Raw genomic sequence first — 9490 nt, 5'->3', positions numbered from 1 at the left:
TGACCCTGCTTGATCTCTTATACTCTGCTGTCGCCTGCTGGCCGTATTTGTAATAACTACCATTGCTTCAACAGTTCTCTTAAGTTCAGAGGCTGCTTTGAAGTTCAGAGGCTGCATCAAAGCCTTGTGTATGCTTTATCCTAAAAACAAAACAAAAAACAAACAAACGTATAAATATTTCTTTGGAATGCTGTTAATATTTAAAATAGGACATATTTATACGTTTTTGGGAGCAAATGAGTTAATGTTATATGGATGTTAATCCTTGTCATATGTATTGCGTTACCAGTAATTAATTTGTGTCGTATTTAATATGTTTATGTCGGTCTATGATTTAAATAAATAAATAAACAAACCATAACTTTTAAGTTGTGTGTAAAATAATGACATCCAGGATGATTCCCTGTACAAGTTGCATTGCTCATCTGAGGACTGCTTGTGAAATTATAAATTTATATGTTTTGATTGTGGCCAGCTGATTAATTGGTCCGACATTACAAATTATTTTTTACTTTACAAAGTCATCTCGCGGGCCGGGTTAAACCCCTTTGTGGGCCTGATCCGCGGGCCCTATGTTTGACACCCCTGGATTAAAAGAAAACCATGGCTCTTGCGTATAAATATTCCCTCTAAGGTGTAACAAATGTTAACAGACAAGCTTGTTATTGCATGAGATGGCTAGTTCAAAGTTTTGTTTTCACTATTGCGCCATTCTTGTTTGTTTGACTCCTTACCTTTGGTATGCTGTTTGTCGAAGGCGCACTTGGAAAAGAATTAATTAAAAAAATAAAATAAAAAAAGACGCATTGTAAATCGAGGAAAATGGCCCGACTCTCGATTTAGTGCCTGTCGGCCGCTGTTATTTGAATACGCCGCTGCAGGAAGTAGCCCAAGTAAAGCGCGGAAAATCACTTTGCAACGTGTGAAATAGTCTAATTGGCATGAGTTAATGTGAATGAACGTACGCTAAAATTAGAGAGCTGGCCAGAAGGAACACTCGACTGCCCGTCCAGACAGGGCACACTTGCATTAAGGACTTGTTTTTTTCTTCTTGCGTAATCCTGCTAATACGCTTAATAAACAAAGGTCTAGTTTAAAAAAAATAAATAATCAAGCAAGCTAGACAAAATGGATTGGTTTTATGTGTTGGCTTTGGATTTTGGGAAGAGCAGTGCAAAATAATGAAATGCTGTTCACGCAAAGAAAAAAACAAGTCAATTTTTTGGTAATAACAGTAAATGTTTGTTTTTTTTGTTTTTTTTTCTTGGACCGTTCTGAATTGACTTGACTGAACTCCACTTTATTTATAAACTTTAAAACAACCGCATACAAATATACAAAGTGCTGCACAAAGGAATAGAAATCAGTCATGCAATAAAATAAAAAAAAAAAAAAAATTAAATATCAGAAGTAGTTAAGTAAATAAAATTAATGAATTTTAATAACACAAGAAGCAGACAGGTGAAAATGTAAAATAAAATAAATAAATAATGCAAAATACAGTTGAGACTGTTCCACTCCAGTCCTGGAGAGGGCAGTGCTGCTCATTAGCAAGCTTGACAACTTTACAAAGATTTTCTTTTTTTCTTGGTGCAATTTCTGGTACAAACTATGGCTCGTAATTTCGGATTAAATTAAGATGTAATTGATACAGAAGTTAAATTTCTGCTGTCACTTTATGTACACTAAAACATATACTAAAAAAAAATGGAATGGTACTCCACTTTATTTTGTCAAGTGGTTGCACGAAATAAAATCATCAACTTAAAAATAAGTTCCGGGATCAAGATGGTTTTATTGTGTGCCACCACTTGGTGAACTAAATCCTATTTTTTTCAGTGTAATGTAGAAACTCCCCTGAATAAAAAAACAAAACAAAAAACACACAAATAAAATAAAAAAAAAGAAATAAATCACTGAACTTCATCACCTCGCACGACAGATGATGTCAGAGCATGTCGTCAACTCACAATCGCATGTGAACGGCCTCCCCCGCCTACTTTTGGACCGCTTTTGCGTTCTCTTGTCGCGGCGGTGGCGTCTGCGTGCCGGAAGAGAGAAATTAGAGGCGGGTGAGAGGAGAGGAGCGGAAGCGGCGTCTCTTGACAGGCGTGTGACAGCGCCTTTAATCACCACGGCCATTTGTGCTGTCAGCGCAAAAGAGAGTCACAAGGGGGAAGAGTGTATATAGTGTGAACCCCATCCACCAAATGACTGTGTGAGAAACGCCGCAGTGCACTTTTGATTGACACTGCCTAGAGGTATTCATTTAACTTGTATGTATGTATTCTGTATCTCACAAAAGAGTCAACAACACTCACATTGGTGTAAATATTTACACTATTTTGTTAATACTACTATTGCCACTGGTGTGTTCGATACCAAAACTACGCTCATCTAATCTAATCTTTTATGCTTTTGATACATAATTTAATGGTACAGTGTGTAGAATTTAGTGCCATGCCATCTAGTGGTGAACTAATGGAATGCAACTACGATAATTCGAAGTGCACAACGGTGCTTGCAAAGTTCTTCTTTCGGGTTTCCGTAGCAGAAAGATGGCACCGAAACATGTCAGCCTCCTGTAAGGCAAGATGTGACTTATGGAATATAATTAGCACCAATCTGATAGAACTTTTTTTTTTTCGCGTATTATCAAAATTAATAGTGGGTTATTAAAATGAATGAAAATATTAGTTCACCACTAGAAGGCACTAAATTCTACAGTGTCGCTTTTAAGAAAGACCTTTATGCTGTATTGTATCCCAAACTAGCATTTTTTCTTTCTTTATTGCATGAAATTAATGGCAGTTGTCTATTCTTATTCCTAATTTCTAGTTCCTGATCATAAAAAGGCCACAAGAGGGCAACTGATACCGGTATCGGCTGCCGTCACGAGAATAGATTACCTTGAAATAAGGCCAGCTATCAGCCCATAACACGTTACCAATACCTGGTATCGGTACTCACCCATCTCTGATGCTATAAATCACTGTTAAAAAATAAATAAAAAATGTTGGAGGAACTCAAAATTTCAAGGCAATAAACTTTGATATAATTTTAAAGGCCCAGTCTGCCGGTTTCACTCAGGAAAATGCACTTTTTAAATACAGCATTTAAACAAACTACTTCTCAATCTACACATCTGGGCTCATGTAAACATTTGGTGGTGATTTCGTCCTAAACCCCCCCCCCCCAGCCTGTATTTTGCCATTTTGTGTTTGTTTTGTAAACAGCGGGAAGTTTCTGTGGAAAGACGGTGTTTACACCCCTCCAGCCAATCGCAGATTCACACATGTAAGCTTCTGTGACTGAGTGAGTGGAGAAAAAAAAAATAAATCCGTGGGTGCTTTCAAATTGCGACACTCCATCCCCCCGCTCTTCGATTGGCTGGAGGGGTGTAAACTAGGGGTGGGAATCTCTGACATGAGGCCGATTCGATATGTATCTCGATACACAAGTTGCGATTCGATTGAAAAACGATTATCTTTCAGAACAGAACGGTTCGATACAGTTCGATTAAGTTTGGGAACGATACAATTTACGATTCGATACGATTAATTTCAATATTCAAAACTTATAGTGACATTTGTTGCTTGTAAACAATCTTAAAACACCACTAATTTTTACAGTATCTACAAATGTGTTAAAAAAGAACAACAACAATGTCTTCTATATTTTTATATATTGAATCAATTATTTAAATGGACCGGAACAAAGGGCTGGGCGATATGACTGAAAAATGTATCAGTTTAAATATTTATTAGTCGTTTTTGACAGTTATAATTGTTTTTTGTTTGTTTGTTTTTAATTCAAAATCAGGATCAGGAAAACAAAAGGCTGATAATTCAATTTGAAATATAAATATTTAACCTTTAAAAAGACACCAACACAATTAAACAGAATATGTCCACATTGTGAAGTATTTCAGAAACATAAATTTGAGACATGAAATAAACCTACCGTCCAGCCAAAAGAAATATGAAGCCACCTTATGGAACAATAAATCTATCAAACACATTTTAACAACTTAATATATCCAAAAATATTTCCAAAAGTGCCCTAACCTTTTTATCAACAATTTTTGTTTTTCTTTGCCATCACATTCATTTTTGGTTAATGTATGACATCTTATACATATAAATAATGTATTTTTGGAATAGTACACAATTTCCAAAAGTGCCCTAACCTTTTTATCAACAATTTTTGTTTTTAACCATTTTTGTTTTTCTTTGCCATCACATTCATTTTTGGTTAATGTATGACATCTTTTTTTTTTTTTTTTTAATCTGAGACACGATGATGACCATGGAATCACGACTGTTTGTTTTGTTTTTGGGCTGTCGTTCATTTTGAGTTTGATGACGTAATCGCGGGCACGTCTCAGTTCCCTGCTGCTCATGCTAGTTGTAGACATTGACAGGGAGCCACAAACTGAGAAATGAGATACTTGCAGTGTGCTTTTAGCATAGCTGGTGTGTTGGCTGTGGGACATACCTGTGTCGTTTGAATCCATGCATTGGATCGTCACGGGAGTTATTCTTTTTGGCTCGCTCGCAGTACCAACGCCGGCCCGGGACATACAAGTGCACCGAGAGGACTCGATAGCAATGGGAAATACCGAGATGTACGGCACCGGCTTTTGCTAACTGTCTCCACTGTTGCATGTTGTCACTCGTTGTGCGCGGGCGCGCGCCGTGTCGCTAGCACGGCGTTGACGGTAGGCTCCCCCCCAAGGTGCGTAACGTCTTTGCATTATGTTTACAACATCCGGGGAATGAAGCGTCTCTGAGCGCTACTTTGCAAGCTCTCTGTAAACACGGAAGTAGCTTGAATAGTGCTGCTACTGAAATGTAAACAAAACAAGTAGAGCACGGTGCAGAACTCTTGCTATTGTTATGAAAACCATAAAGCCTCACTCGCAACCGATTCACAGCAACGCGATATCCGGTCCACAGCTTTACAAGCAATGTATCTAAGGATTCCCGGCGGATTTTGTATCGGTTGACAAGTCTGCTACCGATACGGCCGTTTAGCTCCCCTTGACGACCGATGGTTCGGTCGAATCGGTTTTTTGTCCCACCCCTAGTGTAAACACTGTCTTTCCACAGAAACGTCCCGCTGTTTACAAAACATACACAAAATACAGGCTGGGGGGTTGAGGGTTTAGGACAAAATCACCACCAAACGTATACATAAGCCCAGATGTGTAGACTGAGAAGTAGTTTGTTTAAATCCTGTATTTAAAAAGTGAGTGAAACCGGCAGACTGGGCCTTTAAGTTAGGCAATTAAACAGAATTTAATACATAAATGTGTCAAACATTTGTATTTTTTTTTTTTACTTAATGTACATTTTTTTATTAATAATTCTGTTATGACCAATGGTATCAATAATCATTAATTTCTAACATCTGACAAAAAATGAACATTTGAAACCTTTATCGCCTTCAAAAACAATCAGTAACAATTTGAAGTGTAAAAAAAAAAAATCTAATATAATCAAGAATTGTGGCAAAAATAATAAAAGGATGTAATGACACTTTTGTCATGCTTTTCACGTCCCCCAAAGCCAGAATTTAAAGCACAAAACCAGCAACAGTAAAAGTGGATTGAAAAGAGTGTGAGTGACTCGCGCAAGTTTTTGCAGGCAAAAGGTGCTCGTATGCAACTAATTGACCTATTTGTAAAAGTCACCAGCTGCTGTTGTTCTTCTTATTGGTCAGCTTGTGTGCGTACGTGATGACTCGCCATTTGGTGATTCAGCTGATAACCGCCGGCACTTCCCCCCCCCCCCCCCCCCCCCCCCCTTCGTTTTAACTCTCCTTCTCACCTCTCAGAGGTCACAACACATTTTATAGTCAGGATTTGAGCAGAGGGGGGGGGGGGGGGGGGGGGGGGGATAAATGAGTGAGTACCAAAAGAAAAATAGGGAAATTATCACAAAATGGGGAGAAAAAATGTGTCATCGTAATCATGAAGTTCGGCCTTCAGAAGTGAAAATACAATCCATGAATTCCTTTTGGCGTCTATCTCACAATCCCCCTTTTTTTTCTTTTTTTTTTCCCCTAGAACCAGTTCCTGCGGAGTGGTGGTGGACCCAAATGCAGGGAAGCAGGGCGAGTAGGCAAAGAATGAGGTAAAAAAAAAAAAAAAAAAGTTTAATAAACAAAAACGAGGAGGCAAAAATGAGCTACAAACTAAGAAACAAAAACAAAGTCCAAATGGGTAAACCGAGATGAGACATGGAACAAAACCAACAGCGTGACATGAGGAAACTGACAATGAATCGACGCAGACAGAGGGGAGACAAGAGACTAAATACACACACACAAACACAATAAATGACACGAGACACAGCTGGGCAAGACACAAGTGGCAGAGGGTGCTGATTGGTTGACACACTAGGAGGGGTAGGCAAACAAAGGTGGACATACTCACGTTTGACGAGATGGAGGGAGCCCACAAGGACATGACAAAGCACAAATCAAGACAAGAACTCAAAGAAACATGAGGACAAAAATCAAACCCGAACCTTGACAAAAGTAACAAAATCAACCCAAACCATGACAGTTCTTGATTTTTGTTTTTTTTGTTTTTTCCCTCCGTGAACCTCGGCATTTATATCCAGTTTAATATGCTAAAAATCAACTTTTTAATCAGGATGTATACAAACTATGTACATTTAGTCCAAATTAACAAAAATAGACTTGTTTTGACTTTCTTGTTACCAAACATGTTTAGTGACAGGAATTCAGACGTCTGCGCGGGTCTGATTGTACGAAAATTAGCTGTTGGTGGATGAGAATAGTGGTTAGCATTGCTAGCGGTTAGCCTTTGCTAACTTTGGCTATTCTGATCGCTGCTCGTTTAAAAAAAAAAATATATATATATACAAGCGGTGCCTTGGCATAGACTTCATTTTTGGAAAATCACGTCCACTGGCTTGTAGCAGCCATATGTAGTGACATCATTGTGATAGTCCGGCTATGGCAGCAGACGGGCAAGTCGAAAGCCCTCTCGTAAATTGGCCGATTGAAAGGCGAGACCTTTAAAACACATCATTAGGGATTAATCGACCTTTGGCGCTCGTAAAGTCCACTGAATGGTTCCAATTCAACCCTTGGTACAAATTGGACTGAATAGTACGTTTGGGATGTATAATGGTGAGTGGCTAGCAAACATGCCGCATAAAGCAAGTATATGTGTGACGGTATAATATTGTGGAGGGTGGGGTGAGGGGTGTGTGAGCGAGGACGGCTGGTTGGCGCCAAGAAGAAGAAGAAAAGAGTAGTTATCAGCAAACGGCAGCACGGCTTGCCACTTCCATCTCCGAGTAATCCCGCCCGTAGCCTCTGCCGAGATCACAAACGGCACACGGGAGCGCAATGCTATTCGTGTGATGCCACACATACACGTACACAGCACATGCAGCACACTTGCACTCCATCCAGAGGGCTGAGTGCTTCTGCAACGTGTTCCACTTGCACATAAGATGATGGTACTACAGGAACATTCAGTGTAGTGGATGAGGAATATGACCTTTTGTCAAGATAATGCACTTTTATATGCCTGATAGCTTTTATAGGACACATGGTCACGTCATGTATTTTTGGATTCTCCTACATAAAAACTGTCTCAGTTGGGGACAGTTAGCACTTACAAACATGCCTCGATTACATCTGGGCTGGATTACTGTAGTGAACTTTATTTTGGAGTCAGCCAGTCCCTTCTGAATATTTAACTGGAGCACGTAAGCATGACAGTCTTGACTTTCCTTGCCGCTGACTTGAGCTACACTTCTGCCTGGTGCCTCAGTTCAGCTGACCAGCTACTTCTAGAGGTACCGAGGTCTCGATGGAAGATCTGATCTCATGCTTTCAAATTATCTCCATTAAAGAGTTTGATCTTTTCATTTGTAGCTTTCACCAGTTAGGTGGTCAGGTCTATCAAAACAGGATACACAGGATCCTTGCCCCAAACCGAACAAGAAATGAATCATTTTTGTTTCAATAACCCATTTAGGCAAATTCCAGGGTTTGTAATCGCGTACTCCTACCAGGGAATCTGCCCAAATATGGAATCACCTTTTTTGGAGGTATCAATATGTTTTTAAATTCCACCAATTTTGGCACTGCCATCATCCTGGTGTTTTTTTCTGGGTCCCGAACACACCTCCCCAAAAAATTACTCAAACACCCCCTAGAAAGCTGGAAAAAAATAAGTCAGACATCAGTTTTTCGCAGAATACAAAACGGCATATATGAAAAATTTCACAGACTCGTGTGTATGTGGGGGTGTGTGTGGGTGTGAAACCGAACAGGAAATCAAATATTTTGCTTTGAAGCAGCCATTTTAGGCTAATTTCAACTCTTGTACTTTGACAAAGTCCTACTTGGAACTCTCCCAAATGATCCCCAATCACAAGCAGGTATCCCAAGACTTATGGGCGATACGAAATTGCAAAGTTGTTTGGCCTATGGCAACATATCAAGCGTATGATTGATCATTTGGTGTCTACTCACAGCTTAAATTTGTTTTGAGAACTGGCTGTATACGATCATCAGTGCATCATACCTTACTTCTAGAACGTGATTGGGGAAAAAGGTATCCCACACCCGACTTGTCAATGCCATGGAAAAAGATAAAACATTGCAAGTCTTGAGGCTTAAGATTGGAACCTTGTCTGTTCCCTCTCAGGAAAACCCTATTCATTAGCTTTTATTGCCAGCTTATTCAGAGTGCACTGTGGGAATTCTTTAATGGTTTAAACAAAGCTTCGTGCAGACAAAAAAAAAAAAACCTGGCTGTCTGATTATAGCCCAAAAAGTGTAGGTAAAGTCCCAATGATTGCACCTTGACGATGTCCTGAACACTGTAGCTTTAACCACAATGACAGTTTCTACTAGTCTTATCAAATGATGAGTAACTTTTTTTTTTTTTTTTTTTTTTATGCCGGGACTACAACTCTGCGCCCACAGCCAGGAGCATGTAAATAATTCATCAAGCTCATTTCTTGCCAGCTTGGGTACGATAGAATCCCGACTATGGTGTCACACTTTTATAGCACCTTGTCACAGCTTCAGTTTCAATAACTGTAGGTTGTTTTTAAGCTAAAATGTCACGACGACGTTAGGTTTAGGGTTAGCAATAGCAATCCCACAGTAGTTGCGCAACTTGTAACAATCGGCAGTGTGGCACCACGCCACGGGGTGACGCTTCTTTGTTTTTGTGTGGATATGTACCATTTTTTTTCTTTTTTTTTTGGTTTGTTTTTGCTGTCCTGCTGTGCCGTCCATAGACTATCATCCACCGCGCATTACAATCTGAGAGACTTTGAACATACTAGTGTTGACATTAAGAGCAGTTTGATTGGGTGTTAATTTTTGAGTCAGTTATAAATGTTTGGCTAGCATATTCCTTGAGGACAAGGTGTTAGGTAGCCTTGAGTGGAAATTGGTTCCACGTATATGAGTGAGAAGAACCACAGGC

This window comes from Festucalex cinctus, chromosome 18 (assembly GCF_051991245.1).
Source record: "Festucalex cinctus isolate MCC-2025b chromosome 18, RoL_Fcin_1.0, whole genome shotgun sequence".
Lineage (NCBI taxonomy): Eukaryota > Metazoa > Chordata > Actinopteri > Syngnathiformes > Syngnathidae > Festucalex > Festucalex cinctus.
Note: the sequence above shows the minus strand (reverse complement) of the source record.